Source organism: Puma concolor, chromosome E3 (assembly GCF_028749965.1).
Source record: "Puma concolor isolate L17-30 chromosome E3, mPumCon1.1.hap2, whole genome shotgun sequence".
Classification (NCBI taxonomy): domain Eukaryota; kingdom Metazoa; phylum Chordata; class Mammalia; order Carnivora; family Felidae; genus Puma; species Puma concolor.
In genome coordinates, this window is record NC_141682.1 from 11,209,571 (window position 1) to 11,235,422 (window position 25,852).

Here is a 25,852-nt window from a genome sequence, read left to right on the forward strand (position 1 = left end):
TTCCAATATCCGTAATGCTCATTTGTAAACTCCTTCCTCTCATATTTATTTTTTTTTCACTTTGTACTCTGAATATTTTATGATTAAAAATCAGGAGAGTTCTACCAATATCCAAATTTCCAGCTTCTCTGAATCAGAAAATCTGGTGACAATGGAACTATGTTCCTGATTGGGAACAACTGGCTTACTCATATTTATTTTATCAGGCATCTGTCATGTGACAGGCACTTGCCCTGTGCCAGGATCAGACATCAAGAAATGAATGAGATGGAAAAAGAAAAAAAAAAAAAAGAAAGAAATGAATGAGATCTCTGTTCTCCAGAAGTTAGAAACAAATAAATGAGAAGTACACAGATATCTATAATACAAGATAGAATGTGATAGGCAACCTACCAGATTTACACAGAGCTATAAAATAACAGAGAAGGAAGACATAACATCTCAATGGAGAGCCTCCCAATTATAAAATAAAATATTCTCATCATAGAAAAGTCAGACGATTAAAACATATAAAAGACTATTGGAAAACATTCAATCATAATACCTCCACACACCTTGGTATTTCTTTCTTTCTTATTTATTTTTTTTAAGTAGGCTTCATGCCCAGTGTGCAGCCCAACACGGGGCTTGAACTCATAACCCTGAGGTCAAGACCTGAGCTGAGATCAAGAGGTGGATGCCTAACCGACTGAGCCACCCATGCGTCCCTTTGGTATTTCTTCCAACCTTATTTTCTATGTGTACTCCTTTTTTTTTTTTTTTTTTCAAGTAAGCTCTATGCCCAATGTGGGGTTTGAACTCAATGACCCTGAGATCAAGCACTGTATGCTCTACTGACTGAGCCAGCCAGATGCCCCGCTATTTATATCTTAATTAAAGTGACATACCATATTATAGCTTGCTTTTGGTTGCCCAAGATACGGTGTGAGCATTTTCTACACCATTGTTGCTTCAGAATCCCAATTTTTTGCATTTTATCACATAATACAGACGCAACATTATGGTATCTATTGCCCTATTGTTGAGCATTGAGACTGTAGTTACTTTTCTGCCATTATGAGTATGCTAAGTTAAATCTAACTTATTCACAAGTATTTTCTTCCCAGCTACAGAAAATTTCTTGAAGGAAGTGCCATTTGGAGCCTGCAAAAGTTGGTAGAAAGTGTGCAATATCATATTTATATATTTTATATTTTATACTTAGACACTTATATTTTATGAAATTAAATAGTTTAAATATTTATATATTTTATATATTTGCATACTTTATATTTACATTTTATATTTATATGTATTCCTACCATGTTTATAGATAAATAAAATATTATTTTATATATAAAATGAAGACATAATTATAATTTTTATAATATGTTATAACTTATAATACTTATGATATAAATTTTTACGTACATTTATATATAAAGGAGTTTCAGGTGTAACTGGGTGACTCAGTTGGTTAGGCATCCACCTCTTGATCTCATCTCAGGTTTTGATCTCAGGGTCGTGAGTTCAGGCCCCTCATCGGGATCCACACCCAGCATGGAGCCTACTTAAAAAAAAAAAATTCTTTTTAATTTAAGCACACTTATATATTTAACAAGGAAACTTAATAGAACTACTTCAAATGGAAAAAAAAAATCAGTATAGACATACAGATCATTGGAACAGAACAGAGTCCAGAAATATACCACCTATATATGACCAATTGATTTTTATTTTATTCTTATTTATTTTTTTATTTTTTTTTAAGTAGGCTCCACGCCCAATGCAGGGCTTGAACTCATGACCCTGAGCTCAATACCTGAGATCAAGAGTCAGATGCTCCACTGACTGAGCCATCCAGGTGCCCCACAAATAATTGATTTTTTTTTTTAATAATTGATGTTTGATAAAGACACCAAGGTAATCCAGTGGGGAAAGGTAGAATGTAAAATGAAGCACCCACTTTGGAAAAACAGTTTGTCGGTTTCTTATAAAATTTCTTACCATCAAGACCTAGCAATTGCACTTCTAGGCATTTACCCAAGAAAAATGAAAATGTTTGTACAAAAATAGTCATAGCAGCTTTTTTTTAATTTATTTATTTTGAGACAGGCTGAGAGCGCAAGCAGCGGTGGGGCAAAGAGAAAACTGAGAGAGAGAATCCCAAGCAGGCTCTATGCTGTCAGCCTGACTCAGGGCTCAATCTCACAAACCATGAGATCATAACCTGAGCTGAAACCAAGAGTCAGAAGCTTAACTGACCGAGCCACCGAGGCGCCCCATCATAGCAGCTTTATATTCCCAAAGTGGAAACAATCCAAATGTTAATTAATGAGTCAAGGGATGAGCAAATTGTGGTGTACCTATTCAGTAAAATACTCAGCAAAAAATACAACAGAACAAAACACCAAAACCCGCTAATATGGACAATAATATAGATGAATGTCAAAAACTGCTGAGTGAAAGAAAACAGACACGGAAAACTACGTGTTATGAGACTCCATTTAAATAAAATTGTCAAGACTGACCGTTTAAAATTTTTAAATTTTTTTTTTTTGAGAGAGAGTACAAGTGGGGGAGGGGCAGAGAGAGAGAGGGACAGAGTACCTGAAGCATGCTCTGTGCTGACAGCAGAGAGCCCGATGTGGGGCTCAGACTCACGAACTGTGGGATCCACAGTTGACCTGAGCCCAAGATGGACACTTAACCGACTGAGCCACCCAGGTGCCCCAAGACTGACAATTTTAATCTACGGTGATAGAAAGGATTCGTGAGCTGGGAGTAAGGGGTGAGGATTGGATGGGAAGGAGCGTAAGGGAGACTGCGGGTGCTACAAATGGGCTCTATTTTTATGACAACGGTTGTCATGTATTCATAAAAACTCAAAGAACTGAGAACTATACTCCTAAAATGGGTGTATTTAAGTTAATAAAAAAAAGATCTATTTTGGGGGCAGTGGAGTGGCTCAGTTGGTTGAGTATCCGACACCTGATTTTGGCTCAGGTCATGATCCCAGGGTTGTAGGATTGAGCCTCAGGCTGAGATCTGCCAAGCGTGGATTCTGCTTGGGATTCTCTGTCGTTCTCTTTCTCTACCTCTCTCTCTCTTAAAAAAAAAAACAAAAAAAACTCCATTTTGTTCTCATTGCGCATGTGCGTGCGCGCGCGCGCGCGCGCGCGCACACACACACGAGGTAACTATGTGAGGCGATGGATGTGTTAACTAACCTCATTATAACTGTTTCACTATATACATAAAATCATCAGGTTGTGTACCTTAAGCATACACAGTGTTATGTCAGTTATATCTCAATAAAGCTGGCAGAAAACATAAAAAATAAATACCTATGACCAAAAAAAAAAAAAAATCCATTCCAGTGCCACACAAAAAGGTTACATAGGAAGCCCTAGTGGTTGGTCCCTCCTCCAACTGAAGCAAATGTTGAGCTGAAAGGAATGGCTGTAATCAACTATTTCAGAACTCTGGAGCCTGATCAAACCCTTGTAACAACCAGAAGAGTGCTTGATGAGGGAGAGACTGCTGTTTCGTAACCAGTGTGCACAAAGCAGCTACTATTGCCCATTCCTCAGCCCCCGCCATGAAGGTGGGGACAGCAGCCTATGTTCCTGGACTGGCTGGACAGGCGCCAGGGAGGGCAGTGGGGATCTTGTCCTTCACTAATTTGGGATCATACACTTTGGTTAATCCGGTGGTTACCGGAGGGACTAGTGTAGACGCTTAGCTTAGTTTTGGGCACCCCCCCCCCCCCCGCACCTGCCCTTAGGCTACAGCAGCTTCCCTCCCTGGCAGTTATCTATTGAAAGATTTAAGGGAACAGCCTTTTGCGGGGGGGGGGGGTGGGGGGGGTTGGGGGGGTTGGGGGGGGAGGAGGTGGACATCTTCCCAGGTTACTGGCTGACCGCAGAGACAATGGAAAAGAAATTTCAGTGACCACACGCAATAAGGAATATACACCTTATAAGAAGTCTGGAAAGGGCTCCTGGGTAGCTCAGTCAGTTGAGAGACTGACACTTGATTTTGACTCAGGTCATGATCTCACTGCTCGTGAGTTTGAGCCCCACATTGGGCTCTGTGCTGACAGCTCAGAGCCTGGAGCCTGCTTCAAATTCTGTGTCTCCCTCTCTCTCTCTGTCCCTCCCCCACTTGTGCTCTCTCTCAAAAATAATTAGACATTAAAAATAAGTAAATAGGGGCGCCTGGGTGGCGCAGTCGGTTAAGCGTCCGACTTCAGCCAGGTCACGATCTCGCGGTCCGTGAGTTCGAGAGTCGCGTCGGGCTCTGGGCTGATGGCTCAGAGCCTGGAGCCTGTTTCCAATTCTGTGTCTCCCTCTCTCTCTGCCCCTCCCCCGTTCATGCTCTGTCTCTCTCTGTCCCAAAAATAAATAAATGTTGAAAAAAAAAATTAAAAAAAAAAGTAAATAAACATTAAAAAAAATTAAAAACAAACAAAAGGAAAAAAGAGAGCACGAGAGAGGCACATCAAGACACGGACTTTTAACTACAGAGAACTGATGGTTACCAGAGGGGAGTGGGCGGGGGGGGTGAAATCGGGGATGGGGATCAAAATGTGCACTTGTCATGGTGAGCACCAGGTGTTGGGCTGGAAGTATTGAATCGCTATATTGTACACCTGAAACTAATCTAACACTACATGCTAACTATACTGGAATTTAAATAAAAACTTTAAAAAAATTGGACCAAGAACCTGATTTCTCCAAAGATATACTCATGGTCACAGCTTCATTAGTCATGAGGGAAATGCAAACACAAACTGCCCCCAATGGGATACCGCTTCACACCCGGGAGGATGGCTATCATCAGACACGGGAGTGCGCGCACGCGCTCGCAGAATGGAAAATAACAAGTGTCAACGAGGATGGGGAGAAACTGTAACAACAGTACCCTGCAGGTGGGAATGTAAAATGGTGCCGCCCCCCGGGGGAAAAGTTTGGTGCTGCCTCAGAACGTTCGACATGAAATTACCATAGGACCCAGCAATTCCTCTTGGAGGACTATATCCAAAAGAACTGAAAACAGAAACTCAAACAGATACTTGGGCATGAATGCTCACAGCAGCACTATTCACAATAGCCAAAAAGGTGGAAATAAAAGCTGTGTGGATCGGCAAAATATGGTATATACATACAATGAAGTATTAGCCATAAAAAGTAATTTTCTGTTGCGTGCTATACAACACTGAAAACTCACCAGATGAAATCAGCCAATCACAAAAGAGCAAACATCGTAGGAGTCTCTTTTTAGGAGATATCTAGAATAGGCAGAAAGTAGAACAGAAGTTACCAGGCACTGAAGGGAGAAGAAAATGGGGTATTAGGGCTGAATGGTAGCCCTAATTCTCTCTCTCTTTTTTTAAGTTTTATTTATTTATTTTGAGAGAGAGAGAGAGAGAGAGAGAGGACAAACGGGAGAGGACCAGGGTGAGAGGAAGAGAGAGGGAATCCCAAGCAGGCTCTGGACTGACAGCACGGAGCCCGATGTGGAGCTTGAACTCACGAATCTGAGCTGAAAGCAAGAGTCGGATGCTTAACCAACTGAGCCACCCAGGAGCCCCAATGGTAGAGTTTTTTGGATGATGACAAAGTTCTGGAAAGAGATCATCCTGAAGGTACTGAATCCCGCTGAACCGCAAACTTACAAATGGTTCAAACGGAACATTTTATGTTATATATATTTCATTTACCGCAACGAAAACCAAACCCCTCTCAACTATTTGGGCCGATGATGCGGTCTGGCAAACAGGATTAGGACGAGGACTGGGCAGGCTAAGTCATACTAAGCAAGCTCAGGCCGGCTGAGCTATAAAACCAGAATACTGTTCACCTGGGCACCATTTCCAAAGACGGACAGACACGACAGATGGAGCGGACGGGGCTTTTGTTTCAAGCTGTTCAGGTCCTGTCCGCAAACGCGCAGGCATGGAATCCCTACCTGCACTGGGACGTCTGTGCTCGCTGGCAGCTGCCCCAGAGATTGTACCAGCTTTCAGGAGTATCCTCCCCCGTCTCCCACCTCCTCACCCCTGCCAGTGCCCTGCCAACACTCCTGCGGCCACGCCCAGAACCCGAGAGCTCCCCGCCTCTGGTGAGGCCTGATCCGAGGGCAGTGGGAGTCTGCGGGAAGGGCAGAGCGCCCCCACCTGGAAAACCATGGCCCTGGGCTGCAGGGGAAACAAGATAGCGCGGGGTCCTGCCGTCAGCCTGGCTGGACGGAGACCAGGACCCGACCCGGACGGAAAGCCTTAAAGGCACCCTGAAATAGAAAGCCCACACGGCTCAAGCAAACAAGTGAGATGTACAGAGATGGAAACGCAGAAATCTTGCTTGGACAGAACTCGTGTGTACGTGTGCCTATATACATTCTTGCCTATATCGGCATTCCATGTCTCTGTATCTATGTCTGTATAGATCTTGGTGTGGGGGAGGCTTTTCTCACTAGGGATTTTTAAAAAATGTTTTTAAAAACGTTTTCATTTATTTTTGAGGGGGGCGGGGCAGAGAGAGAAGGGGACAGAGAATCCAAAGTAGGCTCTGTACTGACAGCAGAGAGCCCGATGTGGGGATTGGACTCATGAACTGCAAGATGATGACCTGAGCTGAAGTCGGCTGCTTAACCGACTGACTGAGTCACCCAGGCGCCCTCACCGGGGATTTTTAACACTGAGCATGTGAAGGGAAGAAAATGGATACATTCAACGAGGTCAACAATGAAACTTGAGTATAACAACACAAAAAAAGTCATGGTCAAAAGACAAACCAGGCAAATGTTTGTAACACACCTAAGGACAGAAATGCAAATTTCTTTCATTTTATAAAGCACTCACACAAAAGAACACGGGGGAGAAAAGGATCTAACTGAGCAAATGCAAACATGAATACTGTTTGCAGAAACGTAAATGCAAATGGCAAATACAAGTATGAAAAGACAACTCTACTCGGTTCATAATCAATGTGCACAGAAGAGCTGCGGAAAAAAATGCTACTTTCCACTGGAACTGGGCGGGTGTGGAGGAAATTGACATGTTCACACCCTGTAAGTACAGTGGTGCAATTTTTCTGAAGGGCAAGTTGGCAACGTGTGTCAATATTTTAGATGCACAGGTTGTTGTGATCGTTTTGCTTTTGAGATACAGAAGGCTAAGAGAGTCCTCTGAACGTCTGCTTTTTTTTTTTAACCATATTCATGTTATTCTGTTTTTTTTTTTTTTTTCAACATTTATTTATTTTTGGGACAGAGAGAGACAGAGCATGAACGGGGGAGGGGCAGAGAGAGAGGGAGACACAGAATTGGAAACAGGCTCCAGGCTCTGAGCCATCAGCCCAGAGCCCGACGCGGGGCTCGAACTCACGGACCGCGAGATCGTGACCTGGCTGAAGTCGGACGCTTAACCGACTGCGCCACCCAGGCGCCCCCATGTTATTCTGTTTTTAAAAATCGATCCATCCAGGGGCACCTGGGTGGCTCAGTCGGTTAAGCATCTGACTTTGGCTTGGGTCATGATCTCACAGTTCGTGGGTTCAAGCTTCACGTCACTCTCTGTGCTGACAGCTCAGAGCCTAGAGCCTGGAGGCTGCTTCGGATTCTGTGTCTCCCTTTCTCTCTGCCTCTCCTCCACTTGTGCTTGCTCTCTCTCTCTCTCTCTCTCCCCCCAAAATAAAAGAAACATTAAAAAAAAAAAAAAAGTCCATCCATCCATTCACTGCAAATGCAACCTCCTCCATGAAAAATGTCTTGCTTTACCTCCAACCTTCTGGTACCATCTCATGGCATGAACCTGAGTATACCTTGTATTTGATTCACTTATCATATCTAGCTGGATGAGATGGCTGTAGCCTACCAATAGTACTAGTTAAGAATTTGGGAGGGGCGCCTGGGTGGCGCAGTCGGTTAAGCGTCCGACTTCAGCCAGGTCACGATCTCGCGGTCCGTGAGTTCGAGCCCCGCGTCGGGCTCTGGGCTGATGGCTCAGAGCCTGGAGCCTGTTTCCGATTCTGTGTCTCCCTCTCTCTCTGCCCCTCCCCCGTTCATGCTCTGTCTCTCTCTGTCCCAAAAATAAATAAAAAACGTTGAAAAAAAAATTTAAAAAAAAAAAAAAGAATTTGGGCTTGGATACGGGCCAATTTAGAGTCCAGATTTGGCCATCTATGTATTCTTGGCTAAGTACTTCAAGCTTTCTGAGCAAAGGGGGAGGTTCTGAGCACTCAGCACAGGGCTACTTGTGTGTGTGTGTGTGTGTGTGTGTGTGTGTGTGTGTGTGTGTGAGGTGGGGGGGGAGAGGTCAGCGTGCAATGCAATAATTAAGCACAGTATGTGGCACTGAAGAAAAGGAACGGTCTTATCTGGACAACTGAGACAGTCTCACAAGATTTCCAGAATGGAATAGATACTCGGATTCTTTCCAGTTGCTTATGTATCCCTTACCTTCCCCAATGATCTCAGGGCCAATCTGAGTTCATTTGGGATGGAACTGCACACTTTGCTGTAATAAATGAAGTGTGTCTAAGAGCCCAGGTACAACCCAGAGCCGGCCAGCCTGCTCCCCAGGTGCAGGGGAAGGAGAGGGTGACTTAACACCTTCCCACTGTTCGGAAGACCACTGGAAGTACTTGACACAGCCATGGTGGCTAATTTCACACTTGAACAGCTTCGTTTTCCCTGGTTTCTTTTTTCCTCTCTAATCCGTTGTTCAAAAATTCCCTTTATTCTTAGTTGAAAACTTCCCCAAGCACGTGTACCTTAATAATTATAATAAACACAAGGTCTTGAAAGGGGGTTAAAAAGGTGGTTATGGGGGCACCTGGGTGGCTCAGTCGGTTAAATGTCTGACTCTTGATTTTGGCTTAGCTTATGGTCTCATGGTTTGTGAGTTCAAGCCCAGAGTCAGGCTCTGTGCAGCACAAAGCCTGCTTGGATTCTCTCTTCCTCTTTCTCTGCCCCTCCCCTGCTATCTCTCTCTCTCTTTCTCAAAATAAATGAACATTTAAAAAATAAAATAAAATATGCTTAAAAAAAAAAAAAGCATTTTTCACCAGAAAAAGAGGAAAGGCTTGTAAAATGCAAAGATAAAGACCCAAGAATTTGGACAAAGAGAAGAAGGAAGGAATGGGGATATTTGTTTTCAGTATGTAAACGAGATTCCTTTTCTTGGTGTTATCAGAGCAAGGCTATAGGTTATGCATTTGCTTTGGAAATAACTTCCCTGACACAACTTTACACTGAGGTTTCTGAGTCTTCTACAATAGTTTTGACAGATATATATTCTGAAAGGGTGTGCTGCTTGCATTACTAGTTATTTCATTAGTTATATCATCTCATCAGTCAGATATGATAACAGGTCCACCTTAATTCAATGATAAGAGTCAGCCTCAGTAAATGTATTTTCTCAAATATTAGCCTATAAAGCATTTTTACAATGAGCAATATATTTCTTCGGTCAGAAAAGAAACATGGACGTGTTGTTCACATTTAAAAATAATGTTTGGAATGCTAAATTATACCATGTAATATTTATAGAACACTCAACTTAGAGTTTCTAATGTATTTTCGTTTACACATCATCTGATTCCCCCAAATCCCTGAGGAAGGCAGAGAAAATATTACAGAGCTTTTACATTTTAAAAATTAAGTTACATGGGGCACCTGGGTGGCTCAGTCGGTTAAGCGTCCGACTCTTGATTTTGGCCCTAGGTCATGATCTCCCGGTTAGTGAGTTCGAGCCCTGCATCTGGCTCTCTCTCTTCATCTCTCTCTGCCCCTCCCCTGCTTGTGCACGCAAGCTCTATCAAAATAAATAAAGTTTAAAAAAGTAAAAAATTGTTACATGACTACAGCAATGTGAACATAATGTTAAATAGAAAACCATATTCATCTAAATCCTGTAAACCCCCCCCCCCATATCTTTATTTCAACAAGTTTTACACAGATAGTAGGTTTATTGCATAGGGCAGGTGCTTGCACAAAAGACACAGCAAGAGCTGGAAGGTCGGTTTAGATCACATCTACATTATTAATTGTTATGAATAAATTATAGCTCGGATCTAGTTTTTGTTTTTGTTTTCCACTTTTGAAAGAGTTCTGATAAAAGGTCATTTATCTAGCATTCTAAATATTCAAATTATCCAAACAGAAAACTGTTCAAAAACAGTGGTTTAGAATCAGTTAAAAAAAGTATCTTTGTAGGGTGCCTGGGTGGCTCAGTTGGTTAAGCACCTGACTTTGGCTCAGGTTGTGATCTAGTGGTTCATGGGTTCAAGCCCCACATCAGGCTCTGAGCTGACAATCTACTTGGAACTCTCTCTTTCCCTCTCTCTCTGCCCCCTACCCCACTTACACTCTCTCTCTCAGAAGTAAACAAACTTAAAAAAAAAAAAAAGTATCCTTGTAATAACGAAGGATTTATCTTCTAACAGGGAGATACCCTCCAAAATCTAACGATGTCACTGTGGCCCAACCTATGTGATTTGGATAGAGTTGTACAAATCCTAATTGAGAACATTGATATAAAAGATCACACTGGCACCTTACAAATGAAATATATTTTATGGCCCATTCTCTCAATAAACAGTGCTTATGCATACTGTAAAGAAAAACCAAGAAACTGGACCCAGAAGATATTGGGCCTGCATCGGGGCCGTTATGGGAAAAAAGACGTCTATTTAGTTTCAATGCAAAGCCTGGATGTATTCCTGAAACTAATGTAAATTGTGTCCACTGTATTTCAATAAAAATACGATAAAATAAAATATTAGAAAAAGAGACTGGGGAGCCTGGCTAGCTCGGTTGGTAGAGCACGGGACTTTTGATCTCAGGCTTGTGGGTTTGAGCTCCAGGATGGGTGTAGATATTACTTGAAAATTAAAAATAGATCTTTAAACAAACAAACAAACAAACAAACAAACAAAAGACTGGGTGTGTTGTGAAAAATGGGTATGTCAAGAGCACTTCAACTTTTGCTTAGAATGACCGTTTTGGACGATCGAAAATTCATGACAGAGTCACAGAAAGATTAACTTATGCAGTTTAGATTCAAAAGAGTATCTTTAAAAAGAGCATTAAATGATCTCTCAACAACGGTAACCTTGACCAAGTGGCGTGAGCATGGTTCTGTCGGCATGGGTGGTCAGGGTTTCCTATCCAGGGTGGGTCCATGTCAAATAGTCCCATGCTAATGGAGAAGGCAGACTTCTGATACCAAGCATTAAAAACCCCAGGAGAATGTGATTTTTTTTTTACTTTTAAATGTTTATTTACTTTTAAGAAGGAGAGAGAGAGAGCGAGAGAGAGAGCGGTGGAAGGGCAGAGAGAGAGAGGGAGACAGAAGCTGAAGCAGGCTCCAGCTGTCAGCACAGAGCCTGCTGCGGGGCTTGAACTCATGAACTGCGAGATCATGACCTGAGCCGAAGTTGGACCCTGAACCAACTGAGCCACCCAGGCGCCCCTGATCATTTTTTTTTTTAAAGACTGGTGAACACATTCAGACATTACCACTTGCTATTTAAAAGTAGCGGGGGCACCTGATGACTCTGTCGGTTAAGCATCCGACTCTTGGTTTTGGCTCAGGTTATGCTCTCGCGCTTTTGTGACTTCAAGTCCCACATCGTGCTCTACGCAGGTAGCACGGAGCCTGCCTGGGATTCTGTCTCTCCCTCTTTCTCTCTGCCCCTTCCCCACTCAAGCTGTCTCTCTCAAAATAAATAAACCTAAAAAAAAAAAAAGCAGTCAACAAGGCTGTAAACCCAGTCTATATGAAAATGCATTTGTGCCTGCTGTAAGAGTTCACAGCTGGTCTAGATCCATCTCTTGACTGGCCAAGGCCCATTAGACTTGGCTTTTGTCTCTCAGGTATTCAGTAGGACGGAGTCATGCTATATGGATACTCATCTGCACACACCAGGTTAAACGTTAAAAAGAGAAATATTTGAAAAAATCCAAAATAAATAACACGCAAGGTTCTGCCACCTGTTGGCTTCTGTGCCCTTTGGTCTTAAGTGAGAACGATCCAAGAGCTGCGCATCAAGCTTAGCATGCACATCTTGCTATGCTGAGTGTGATTCTGAACACAGTGAGCTGAGTGCAACTTAACAAAGGATTCCACCCCTAAACACAAGTCGTGGTTTTTGTTTTTTTTTTCCCATCTGCTGCACAACCCCCCAAACCAGCAATTTGATCCTATGGAAAAACAACTCGAGGTGCTGAGATGGTATTCAGTGGCTCATCACCACGATCACAATGAACACAGCACCTGTCCCCGAGGAGAGGGACCGACTGGCCAACAAAAAGGAACAAGTGTAACGGTAAGTGCCAAGGTGGTGAGCCAGGCCTTCGGAAAGACCATAAAAGTGTATCCGTGACTATAAGACAGAAATGTGAGGGGTACAGCCCCCAACAACAGTAGGCAGATTAAGAAAAAAAAAAAAAGAAAAAAGAGTTGGCCTCCACACACCCTTCAAACCACACACCATTCCATACGCTGTTCGTTGTCCCAAAAGGGCCAGTTTTCTATCTAGAGGCAATTCAAAGCTAGCTAAAGCTTGAGAAAGTGTTTTAGGATTTAAGAATTTTTATGTATGTATGTATGTATTTATTTATTTTTTAAATCTTTTTTTTTTAATGTCTTTTTATTTCTGAGACAGAGAGAGACAGAGCATGAGTGGGGGAGGGGCAGAGAGCGAGGGAGACACAGAATCGGAAGCAGGCTCCAGGCTCCGAGCTCCGAGCTGTCAGCACAGAGCCCGATGCGGGGATCGAACTCACAAACCGTGAGATCATGACCTGAGCCGAAGTCGGTCACTCAACCGACTGAGCCACCCAGGCGCCCCAGGATTTAAGAGTTTTTAGGAACTGCCTTACCCTCAAAGAAGTTGGGAGTTGTTCATGAAGCAGCAGTTTCAAAATTCCACACTGAAGTGTTCAATGCATAGAAGCGAGGGGCTATCTCCCAAACAAGTTTTTAATGGTGACAGGCATGATCTTGGCCAAATGAACTTTTTTTTTTTTTTTTTTTTAGCCTTACCAACTAACTCATTTTCTAACACTCCCAAATGCTACTTCATGACATTTCACCCAGTGAATCCTTCCTTCACTGTCCTCAACATCCAGTGTCCTCAGGAAACCATCTAAGACTGCGGCCGCATAAAACGTACTCACCGGTGCTCACAGCGGCTGAATGTTTGTCCCTGGAAGGCTGACTGCTCCCATCAGCTCAATTGCAGACTTTCTCAAAATTTGGTTTGTTCCTTACATAGATGTCACTTTTACGTGCTACTGGGAATACGGAATTTAATAGTCCAGTACGTTAATGAAATAGGAGTGCAAAAAGAAAACTTTTCATGAAAACGAAATGAACGCTTTGGAGAGACTCGACAAAGGAGAGTCACAATCGGGTTAGGCGGGGACAAAATGCCTGTAAAAACGTTGCAGGGGAAATCGTAAAAATGTGGAAATCTGCAATCGGACCGCTTCTACAGGGATCTTTAAAGTCTCCCTCTATCTTAAAGAATCCCAGCATGGAAATTCTAGATTCGGCTGCCTTATGGGTGCGGTCTATTGCAAGAAAGATGGGGAACGCCAATCTAGAACGAAGAGTCAAAGGGAAGGTCTTGGACCTACATCAAAAGCCTGGCTGCTCGGAAAGTTTTCTTTCCAGCGACAAAGGCTGGAAAAAGCGCCGTGGTCGCCACCTACCGAGGAGGAGGGGGAGGGGGAGGATGGCCGGCGTGGTCCCCCCCATCTCCGCTGGGGGGTAAAAATCGCAAAATCACTCGATCTTGTGCTTTACAGAACTGTCTAAGCCCTCGGGGCTCGAGTTTGGTAAACTTTGGAGTTTCGCTTAGGTGAACAGCAATGTCTCATCCTTTTCGAAATTCGAGAGCTCAAGTTGAGAAGCAAAAGAATTAGTCGCGGGGGGAGAGGTTTCGGTAACCTTTCTTCGCGGTTGACAGAACAAAACGGGCTACACGGCAGGTTTTCTGCTCTCACTCGGTGGCTTTCCCTCAACTTTCCTTCTAAATGTTGAGTGAGGGGGCGTGAAGAAAGCAAGCCTGGGGTGAGGGGCGGTAAATAAAAACAGGAGAGTCCCCTCCCGTCGCCCGTCCAAAGTTGGGGCAACAGTCTCTTTCGGACGCTTTTGAGGCAAGCTTTTCAAAACTAACAGAAGTTCTTTGTGTCCCGAAGGGTGGTGCGGCGCGGAGGAAGTCCCTTGGCGGAGCACCGAGAGCGGCAGGCCGGCTGGGGCTCCCCGGCCTCTGCCGAGTTCCGGCCTCGCAATCGGCAGGGAATCGGGGGTGCAAGAGTGGGTGCGAGTCCTGGACGGTGGCTGAGGCCGGCTGCATCGGGGCAGTGAGGGGGCGGGGGCTACCCCCGGCCTAGATTTGCGCCCCCGTGCCCCGGCTCCCCTCCCCCACCCAGGCGGCCGCGCAGGCCCCAGGTGCAGCCATGTTCTTGCTCCCACCACCCGCGCCTCCATTGACAGTCCTTGCCGGAGAGGGCCGGGCGCCGCGCTCGCCGCGTCCTCGGGTTCGGGGCTCGCCCGCGCGAGGCTTCCTGGGAGTCGTAGTCCACCGCCCCCGCCGTCGCGTTGGTGGGGACCGATCAGAAACTACAACTCCCGCTGGGCGGCGCTGCGGGTGCGCACGCGCAGCGCGCCTTCGAGGAACAAAAAAAAAAAAAAAAAAGGAGGAGGAGGAGGGTGAGAGAGAAGCTCGGAGAGCAGAGAAAAGGGGCCACCGATCGCCCCCCCGCTTCCCCGCACGCGCTCTCTAGCTGAGGCCGCCCGCCTGCCGCGGTTACCCCGGCCTCTCCCTCGGTCCCCTGTGATCGGATCTAGGTGCTGAGCGAGGCCCTGCCGGGGCGGCCATGCGGCGGTGACAGGAGCTCGGCCGAGACGCCCGGGCCCCTCGCCCTCTCACCTCCTGCCCGCTCGCCAACTCGCCTCAGCCTGAAGCTGCTCCGCCGCGGCTGCAGCTCTCGCGCGGCCCACACTCGCTTCCCTTCTGCTCCCCCGGCCCCGGCGCTGCCTGGAGGCGGCTGCACTCGGGTGAGTCCCTGTCGCTTCATCCCCCGTCCCCCGCCCCGGTTGCCATCGCGAGTAGGGCCTTTATTTGAGACGCGCCCCCTCCGGGGCCTGCACACACTGGGGTCTGGGGGTCGTCGGCGGCAGTGTGGGGGTACCCGACCACCCCCCCCCAACCACCCGGCCAGCCGGCGTGGGGGTGGGGCAGGAGCAGACGCGGTCGCGGGGGACGACAGTTGCACGCGCGCGCCTGGGTGCGCGTGGGGGAGGGGCGCGCGCGCTGGCGCTGCGTGGGGGGGCCTCACGCGTGAGGCCCGCGCGCGAGCGAGCCTGCGGGCTGCGCATGCCCGGCCGCTGATTGGCCATCTCGGGCGGTGCGGGTGCGCGCGCGGTGCCAGGCCCGAGCCGTGGGGTCGCGCTCGGCCTGGTGTCTCCGGGGCTCGTGCGCCCGGGCAGCAGACGCGCCGGATTGGCCGGCGGGCGGCCGGGGCGGCGCCGCCGCGCTGCCTGGTAACTGCGGCCGGCGGGCCGGCGGGCCCGGGAGCGCCGCCCCTCCCCGCCCCTGCCCCTCCCCGCCCCTGCCCGCGCCCAGGTGGAGCCCGGAGTGGGCTTTGTCCCGGGCCCGGCCGGCGCGCCGGCCCCGCGGGCCCGGTTCTTTGGGGGAAATAAACACAATGACCGGAAGGAAAACCTCAGCCTTCAGGCCATGAAAATAAGCCGTCTGGATCCCGCCAGCACCCAGACGGGGTTTCGGGGAGGGAAGAAGATAAAAAACTGTCCTCTTTCCCTTCACTCTCCCTCCTTCCACTTTTATCCAAGTTTTGCCCTTTAATAAAGCAAGTTGGGTTTTGTTTTGTTTTGTTTTGTTTTGTTTTTTGCGGCTGGGAATGTTCAGAGGTCTACTTACACTGTTGGAGCAGTGCTCGCTCCTGCTGATGGGGTGGCTCCGTGCAGACTTCTCACCTCTCACAGACAATGGCTTGATAGGCCTTGCAGAAAAGTAGTCTTTGGGTGTTCAGGAAACAAAAGGGGGAAGTTAGTTTGCAAATGTGGGTGCATTAGAGTGCCCCGAGGAGGCCGAGCCTTCTCCCGAGACTAAGGCCTACGACTGTGACATTTACTCCTGCGACTGTGTGTTTTGTCAGTTCTTCAGCCCGAGTTCTGCCTGGCGCTTCTTTCCTTTTGCCTACTTGTTTGGATCTTGGCTCACACTTTTCGGCCGGAAGGACTTTTTCTTCCCTTCAGGCTCTCCCTTCTTGCTTATAGGCATCACTTAAATCCGTCTCTTGCGTTGTTCGGTCAGAATTTGTTCGTACGGGATCCCAATCAACTTGTTTGCCCCTAGGAGGGCATCTTTATTTTATTTACCCAAGGAGTGTGTTTGGTTGTCTTGTGTACTAGTCGGTAGGTAGGTAGGTAGGAGGGCTAGGGATTAAGCTCTTTCCGCCTTTGTCTCCCTCGAAGTGTACTCCCCGCCCAAGAGCCTTGTATACAGTAGTAAGAATTGCTAACATTTGAATGTTTAAGTGCCCGGCATCGCTCTTAAGCGCTTAACGCGTATTTTCTTACTTAATCTTCAAAACAGCCCCGTAATTCCCCTGTGTAGATGAGGAACAAGTCTGGAGAAGCGGAGTAGTTTACTCTTGATTACTCAGCAAGTCAGCCTTGACTCCAAGATTTGAACCTAGGCAGTATGACTCGTAACCCCTAAGCCAGTGGCTTTCAAAGTCTGGAGCATCAGCAACCCCTGGAGGGCTTGTTAAAACACTTTGCCCGGCCGCACCCCAGACATTCCGATTCTGCAGGTCTGGGGTGGGGCCCGGGCGTTCGCCTTTCTAACTAGTTCCCAGGCCGCCCCACCGCGGCACTTTGAGAGCCATTCACCGCGGTGCAAAATTAAGTTGTAAGTGTGGGAAATGGATTCTAGATTCTCATTAAAGCTTTTCATTACTTTAAAACTGCGTCTTAAAGAACCAAAAATAATTCAGACTGCTTACTGTCGATTGCTTGGAAAGCTGATTGAGAGTTGAGAATTTTTGTTAGCTGTGATTACGAAATTAAAAGTTTAATGAGTCTCTGGTTTTAAAAGGAGCCATGGATTTAAGTATAGGATAAAATTAGAAGACAAAATAATCTTAGCTTTTTTTTCCCCCCACTCAGTCATTTATCAATTTATTTATGGCACTGGCATTTATTATCTTCTCCCAGAGATGGCTGAGACATCCCATCTCCACCACAGAGTCTAAAGTCTGGGAGCCAGAAAGGAGTGTGATAGGCCTGAACTTGACATTTAGATGGGGGAGGTGCTGAGCACCTGTAGCCCAGAATCTCCCCCCACCCCACTCCTTCCAAGCCCGGGGTACCTCCAGTGATTTGGTTTACTTTTTTTTTTTTTTTTTTTTTTTGTAAGCTCCATGCCCAACCTGGGGCTTGAACTGAGGACCTCGAGATCAAGAGTCACTTGCTCCACTGACTGAGCAGCCTGGCATGCCAATTTGGTTCCCTTTTAATAATGACTGCAAAGACTGTCCTTAAAATGTAGGTTTCTGGTGTTTTCTTGGAGCACAAGTCTTGAAAGGAAGATTTTTCCTTTATTATAATGGATTTCCTTTTGGAAGAAAGTAACTCAAATTAGGTAGAAGGAATGGGATTGGTTTACAGTTATGTTCTGTCATTTTTGATGATCCATAGATTGTTCGTGTGTTCCAAAACAAAATAGAAAAGACCATGGCCCTTATCCAGGTTGTTATTAGAGAGCTGTAAATAAAACACTGACAAATCACTAAACACTTAACCTTTCCTGTTATTGCTGACTAGCTTGTACATTGCATTCCACACCTAATTCAGTTCTACCGTGGTTTCATTCTTCTTTGAAAACATGAATGTAAATATTGCAGTTCTCCTCATAACTGCTGTGGTATCATTAACATGAAATTGTTTTAACCACTAGCTGAAACAGATGCTGATCGAGTGATTTTTAGGTATGTCTAAGGGAAAGTATTTTGTGAAGAGTTGTTTGAGAAGTAATATTCTGAGAACAGCATTTCACTTTTTAGAAATACATTAGAGGACAATTTACCCTAAAGAGAATGGCCAAGAATTTTATCACTAGCAGTCTCCTAATCACCGGTAGCACTTGTCTTTAAAAGTTGTATACTTTCATTCCGGTTAAGCTTATTCATTGTTACTAACTGAAAGAAAATGGGAAATGCAATCAATCAGTTGGTTATAATTGTAGAGTTGAGATTCCTTGTAATCAATGCTGTTAAAATAACATGCAGTATATTCATTTAGCCAGTATGTAGCCTGAGGGACCTGTCTGGGAAATACAGTTAAGAAGTCATATGTACACTGGAAAAATGATGCGGCTAAATTATCATGAGTGCTGAAGGTAGTATCTTGACACTCAGGTTTCCATTTTTTCTATTTGCCCTGTACTATTTTCTTCTCTCTTGTCTGTAGTTTGCTGGAACTCTCCCACTGCAGTTTTCCTGTTTTTGTTTTCTTTCTTTCTCTTTGTTTCTACAGTCCTTGCCTTCCTACCCCTGGCTTGTTTCTGTTTTCTTGCTGGCACTTACTTTTTCTTGCTGGCACTGCTTTTTTTCCACTTTGGCCTAGTGGGAAAGTGAGAGAAAGTTCTAGATAGTCAGGAATTTTCAGAGTTGATGGGAGAATTGACTCATTGTACCTTGGTTGTAACTTGGTTGAAAACTGTAGAGGATTTTTAAAGAATTAGTCTGTTTACAATGTAACTTGAGAAACAAAATGAATTTATAAATTGCAAGAGATGAAGGATGATGGCTCAGTGTGGCTATAGACACAGGTTCCAAAATCAGACTGCCTGGATTCAACTCCTGGCTTGTGCTACTTCTGATTATTACCTTGAGCAATTCACTTCACATTTTTGTGCTTCAGTTTCCCTCTTTTAAGAAATAGGAAAGATAATGATAGAACCTGTTTCTCTTGTAGATTGTTGGGAAGATTGAGGGAGGTAAAACTGCTTGGCGTTGTATCTGGCCAACAGTAAGCATTCAGTAAATATTAGCAATAAAAGCACCATGTTTGATACTTTTGAGAAATTGAAAAGTTTTTTAAGTTTATTTTTTATTTTGAGAGAGAGTGCGAGAGAACATGTGCAAACAAACGAGCAGGGTAGGGACAGAGAGAGGGAGAGAATCCCCAGCAGGCTCCAAGAGCTCATTCTAGGCCAGACTCGATCCCACCAGTTGTGAGATCGTGACCTGAGCCAAAATCAAGAGTTGGATGCTTAACTGACTGAGCCACCCAGGCACCCCAAGAGAAATGGAATTTTCTAAGGAAATAAAGGGGCACCTGGGTGGCTCAATCGGTTAAGCGTCCAACTTCTGCTCAGGTCGTGATCTCACGGTCCCTGAGTTTGAGCCCCACATTGGGCTCTGTGCTGACAGTTCAGAGCCTGGAGCCTCCTTTGGATTCTGTGTCTCCCTCTCTCTCTGACCCTCTCCTGCTCACGTTCTGCCTCCCTCTCATATAAATAAACATTAAAAAATTTTTTAAAAAGAAAATAAAAATTGTCCCAGTAATACTGACTACAAGATTTATCTTCCCAAATTGGAGAATAGAAACTCTGGAAAGGCAAGGACTTCTTGGGATTTTCCCCTGGGACTGTTGTTTTGTTTTTGTGGGATGGCAAAGGAAATTGTGTGTTTTTTTTTCCCCCCTTAAAGTACTGTATGATTATATTACAGTATAATTCTACAAGCAGAGAGTATTGAAGAGTTTGGTCTTATTTAGGGTATCTAGTTAAAATGAGCCCAGAATCTGTAAATTTGTATTATGGAGACTAAACATGTCTACCCTGTGAATACTGAATTTGAATTGAAAAATAACCTTCTAGAATTGCTTACTTAACATGTAAGTTCACTGCACCCATTTACTGTCTTTAGCCCTTACAAGTTTTAGAGGTAGTGCCTTCTTTTCCTGCTGGTGATGTTGATGTATTTGAGATAGAAAACTAGTAAAGGAACTGAAAGGTATTTGTAATTTCTTGCCTTTACAGGGCAGTTAAAGGAGTTAAGAAAAGCTTAGCTATCCTGTTTGTGTCCAGGCCCCAGACACTTAAATTATTTCGTTGATAATTTGACAGAGAAGGATGACAGCATGTATTATGCCCACTTTGCTTATTATTATTATTACTACTTTTAATGGTTATTTATTTTGAGAGCAAGAGTGAGTGGGGGAGGGGCAGAGAGAAGGGAAGAGAAACGCGAGCAGGCTTCTAGCTATCAGTGCAGAGCCCAACTCGGGGCTCGATCTCCCTGTGCCCACTTTGTAAGTAAGGAAATAGAAATTAACCCTAGTTCTGGAATTCATTTGAAAATTGTCTGAACAGTTACAAGGAAATCCGTTAGCTTCACTTCTTCCTCCTGCTTTTTCTTTCTTTTTTTTTTTAAACATTTTTTATTCTTTGGCATTAATTACATTCACAATGTTGTACCGTCATCACCACTATCTCTAACATTTTGCTTGTCACCCCAAATAGAAACTCTGTACCCATTAAGTAATAACTCACCATTTGTCCTCTCTCCCAGTCTCTGGGAACCTCAAATATACTTTTTGTGTCTGAATTTGCCTATTTTATTCTTTTACTTGTTCACTTCTAAGTAGGCTCTATGCCCAGCGTGGGGCTTGAACTCTCGACCCCTAGTTAAGAGTCTTGCTCTACTGACTGAGCCAGTCAGGTGCCCCTTGCCTGTTTTACATATCTCTTGTAAGTGGAATCATAGATCATTTGTCATTTTGTATCTGGTTTATTTCATGTAGCAAAGTGTTTTCAAGGTTCATCTGTGTTGTAGCAGGTGTCAGATCTTTATTTCTTTTTATGGCTGAATAATGTTTCATTATATAATACACCACATTTTATGTATACATTCATCTGTTGATGGACATTTAGATTGTTTCTAACTTTTGGCTGTTATGAATATGCAACTATGGACATTGGTTCCCCAGTACATTTTGACTCCTGTTTTCAAATCTTTTGTGTATAAATACTTAAGAGTGGTATTGCTGGGTCATTGTTTTTCTTGTCAATGCTTTTTTTTTGGAGAAGGATGGATCTGAACAGATCTCCCAATAGCATCGAATAAATGCGTTTATGTAAAATGCATTTGCTCCCTTTGTAAAGAATAAATTTGGGACTACCATTTCTAACATGAGCACCTCTTTCTTTCAAGTGGTTCCTTACAGTGATCTTAAAAAAGAGTTGTGAAATATACATACACCACAGAACTTGGCCGTTTTTTCATTTATATTCCTTATTTATTTTTATTGTCCCTGTTTTATTTAAGTTTATTTTAGAGAGAGAATGAGAGAGAGCAAGTGGGGGAGGGGCAGAGAGCGAGAGAGGGAGAGAGAATCCCAAACAGGTTCTGTGCTGCCAGCGCAGAGTGCGCCATGGGGCTCTAGCTCAGGAACCATGAGATCATGACCTGAGCTGAAATCAAGAGTGGGATGCTTAACCCACCGAGCCACCCACATGCCCTATATTGCTTATTTATTTGTAGTGTATTATTTATTATGATAGCTACATAATGTTTTCAATAAAGGTACTACAGAGAAATCACATCAGTAATCATTTTAACCATTTTTATTTTTATCAAACTTTTTTAAGTAGGCTCCATGTCCAAAGTGGGACTCGAACTTATGACCCTGAGATCAAGAGTCACATGCTGTACCAAGTGAAGGAGCCAGGCACCCATGTTTTGAAGAAAGATTTTTAATGTTTATTTGATATTTTATTTGATATTTTATTTTATTTGATAAAGAGAGACAGACAGACTAGAGCATGAACAGGGGAGGGGCAGAGAGAGGCAGACAATCTCAAACAGGCTTCATTCTCTTAGCTGTCAGCACAGAGCCCGATGGGGGGCTTGAGCTCACGAACCGCGAGATCATGACCTGAGGAAGTTGGATGCTTAACGGACTGAGCCACCCAAGGCTCCCCAGCATCCCATTCTAACCATTTTTAAACGTACAGTGGAGACATTCAGTACAATCACTTTTTACAACTATCACATCTCCAGGATGCTTTCATCTTCTTAGCCTGAATCTGCCCATTAAATTTTTTTTTTTAACGTTTATTCATTTTTGAGACAGAGAGAGACAGAGCATGAACGGGGGAGGGTCAGAGAGAGGGAGACACAGAATCCGAAGCAGGCTCCAGGCTCTGAGCTGTCAGCACAGAGCCCGACGCGGGGCTCGAACTCACGGACCGCGAGATCGTGACCTGAGCTGAAGTCGGACGCTCAACCGACTGAGCCACCCAGGCACCCCTGAATCTGCCCATTAAATAATAATCCCCATTTTCCGCCTCACCCCATCCCCGTGAACCCACCGCTCTGCTTTCTGTGGGTGATTTTGAGGATTTTAGGGACTTCATCTAGGTGGAGTCATACAGTATTTGTCTTTTTCTGTTTTTCTTCACTTAGCATAATGTCTTCAAGGTTCGTCCATGTTGAAGGGCGTGTCAGGATTTACTTCCTTTTTAAATCCTTACAGTGGTTTTTGGATTTTTGAAGTTTTTGTTTTTATGGTATGGCAAAGAAACTACTGTGCGTGAATATCTCAGTATATTTGTAGAAGTAGGGAGTAGTGAAGAGTTTGATCCAATTTAGGGTATTTGGTTAAAACGAGCCCTGGTTAGAACCTGTGAAGATGTCTGATTGTATGGGTCTCATACTTTTGAGAATAGCTGTGTGAGTTTTGATTCTATTTGCACACATAGTCCTTAGCTCAGTGGTTTTTTTTATAGTAAGTTAAAAATTATTTTCTGATTCTGTATTTTTGTCGTCTTGTTTGCTTCTGCAGAGCTTTTAGAATAATTTTTCTTGGGTGTGTTGGGAAACAGTGCGGTAGTCACTTAACTAGATATTCACTTTCTGAGTCTACTTATTTCATAATTTTCTTTATTTATAGCCTTATCTTAGGAAAAACAGTTTTCTTATACTAGCAAAATGAGTGAGCTATTCACTATTCATCTGCTGTATTTTAAGCTTTGGAAAAGAAGAGATCCCTTATTGCTTTTGGAACAGTACTTATTTATTCACTTACCCAACATATTGAGGGCCTTCTGGGTGTGTAAGCTATTCTGTGAAGCCGCAGGACAATCTATTTCTTGGAAAATACTGGTCTAGGCAAATTATATTGTTGAGAGCTTCAGGGTAAAGACTCTTTAGTTCAGTGTGTATATTCAGTCTAGTTTCTTTGTTTTAGGTATTTGGAGTAAGGTGACTTTTTTAACTTAAATCTAAAACCTATTTAAAAAAAATTTTTTTACTGTTTTTTTAATTTTGAGAGACAGCGCAAGCAAGGGAGGGGCAGAGAGAGAGACAGAGACACAGAATCCAAAGCAGGCTCCAGGCTCTGAGCTGTCAGCACAGAGCCTGACGTGAGGCTCGAAACCACGAACTATGAGATCATGACCTGACCAAAGTCGAACGCTTAACCACCCAACAGCCATCCAGGTGCCCCTAAAACATAATTTTTGAGGACTCCATTTGATGTAAACAACTTTTCATGCTGACACATGGATGCTTTAAAAGCATTTCAGAGCGATGATTTATTTATACCTTAAACTTACACAATGTTATATGTCAGTTATACCTCAATGAAGTTGGGAAAAACAAGTAAATAAAAATAAATGGGGGAACAAAAGCAGTGACTTATTTTGACACTTTCTGTTAGTTTTCCTGCCCTATCAGACAATAGGTTATTTTATTTAATAGTAATTAAAGCAATTAGTTGGGAAATTTTCATTTTATCAGACTTGGATTTGGAGAGTTTGTATGTAAATAGATACATAAATGTGTGTTTTGCAAGTAACTACTTTAATAAAATTAAATTTTTAAATGGTTAATTTACTGAACGCTTGTGTGAAACACTGTCAAGTACTTAACTTACATTCTGATAAGTGTGTAAGGTAGGTACACCTATTCTTGTCATTTTCAAGACTAGTAAGTTTGGGGTTAAAGAATCCCAAGGTCAGTCATTCTCTAGTAGATAAGAACTTGAATTCAGAACTTGGGTGTCATTCCAGAATTGGCGTTCATAAATACTGTGCTCTGTTGCCTAACATCTGTGAGCAGTATACTAAAAAAAGATGGGCTTTTTAGATCATAGTTACTTGATTTTCATTTCCTCTTCCCATTTATACAAAGTTAGAAAAAGAACAAGTGATCCAGCTTTTCCAGTACTAAATGATTTTTAAGCTTGTAGTAAGGTCAAAGGGATACATTGTTTGTGTATTGGCAGAGTAAGCTGCTGCTTTTTAAAGGACTATCAGTTTCAAAGGATAACTTCTACATTTGCAAACAATTTCTCTCAAACTGTAGTACGAAGAAAAGTTACAGATCTTCCTGAATAGCTGGTAAGATTTTTTATTTTTCAAGACCCTTGCTTTGGCTACCCTGAGGCTGAGGACTGAACGTGGGATCCCTCACTTGGGCAGACCTTCTTTCCCCAGTTTCGTTTTATTATTTTGCCATTCTTCCTTTTACCTGGCTTTTTAAAATGTTTTTAGAGAGAGAGAGAGAATGAGTGGAGAAGAGGGGTAGAGGGAGAGAGAAAGAATCTTAAGTAGGCTCCACTCGCAGCACGGAGCCCAAAAGGGACTCGATTCCATGACCACATGATCATGAGTCCAGCACTTAATGGGCTGATCCCCCCCCCCCCCCCCCCCGCACCCCTTACCTGGGTTTTTTAAAAAAATAAAATGTAGCTATTTTTGTTAGGTATTTCAACATGTTTTTGAAACATGGTGGAAAAGGGTGTCAAGTTTTAAGTATATGTATAACACAGTTACAGATCATTTCAAATCCTAACCTTTCAGGGGCACCTGGGTGGCTCAGTAAGTTAAGCGTCAAACTCCGTGATCTCAGCTCAGGTCTTGATCTCAGGGTCGTGGGCTCCATGCACTTACATTTTAAAATGTAAGCAGAGCCAACTATACAAACTTAAAAGCCTTGACTTAAAAATCAAATCTGAACAAAGGTTTGTCTTAGGGATTTCTAATTTTATTTCGAAGCCCTTGCCATCACATAGAATTTCTAACATTTAATGGAAGTTAAGTGAACTTAAATGGGTCTTTGGCTCTGTTTCTTTTGTCTGCTGAAGTATATATGTTAAGTATATATGTTAACGATATAAATTATGATTTTACATTCCGTTATTAAATATTTGTAAAATGGAACCTTTGAATGAAGCGCTAACCTAATTTTCTTCTCTTTGGAAAATACCTATTAAGCCTGTGGAGATAAGCTCTTAGAAATGTGAATTAAAATATTTCTCCGTGGTAATAGGCAAGGAATAAGGAAATTCTGGGAGTTGCAGGTCCTAGTGTAGAGTCTGATGAACCGATCTTACCCAGAATGTTATGTCCAATTCTGGGGCATGGCCTGGACAAATGGGAATATTTTGAGGATGGTGTGGTAAAGGTAAAAAGATGTTAGGACTAAAGCACAGGACAGACTGGGGGTGCTCATTCTGAGATGAGAGTGTTGGAGGAGCACAGTGCATTGAAAGGGCCTTTTTGTAGAATAAGGCTCTTCCAGGAGGAAGATGCCACAGGGACAGATTTTGATTTATTAGGAGGACTAATATTAAACCAGTCCGGTAATTGCAAATTGCAAATTTAAAAGTAGCAAGCTCGGGCGCCTGGCTGGCTCAGTCAGTGAAGCATGTAACTCTTCATTTCGGGGTTGTAAATCAAGCCCCATGTTGGGTGTGGAAATTACTTAAAATCTTTAAAAAAATATTAAAAGTAACAAGCTCTCTGGGATGTTTCAA

The 25,852-nt window shown here is 43.8% G+C and overlaps 1 protein-coding gene and 1 long non-coding RNA gene across 10 annotated transcripts in view; one reads left to right on the forward strand and one right to left on the reverse strand.

Moving 5' to 3' along the window:
* The window catches only part of LOC147572971 (uncharacterized), a 53,648-nt gene extending 38,975 nt beyond the window's left edge, over window positions 1-14,673 (reverse strand). For 2 of the 3 annotated variants that reach the window (XR_015245575.1, XR_015245574.1), the window contains exons 1-2: window positions 13,168-14,673; window positions 1,411-1,546 (exon numbers count right to left, since the gene is read on the reverse strand). This is a non-coding gene — a long non-coding RNA (uncharacterized LOC147572971). The remainder of the gene's footprint in view (window positions 1-1,410; window positions 1,547-13,167) is intronic. The other variant, XR_015245576.1, reaches the window with a different exon arrangement.
* Window positions 14,674-14,682: 9 nt separating this feature from the next.
* The window catches only part of GTF2I (general transcription factor IIi), a 109,577-nt gene continuing 98,407 nt past the window's right edge, over window positions 14,683-25,852 (forward strand). For 6 of the 7 annotated variants that reach the window (XM_086692502.1, XM_086692505.1, XM_086692503.1 and 3 more), the window contains exon 1: window positions 14,683-15,055. The gene's annotated coding sequence lies outside the window, so the exon portion shown is untranslated. The remainder of the gene's footprint in view (window positions 15,056-25,852) is intronic. The other variant, XM_086692504.1, reaches the window with a different exon arrangement.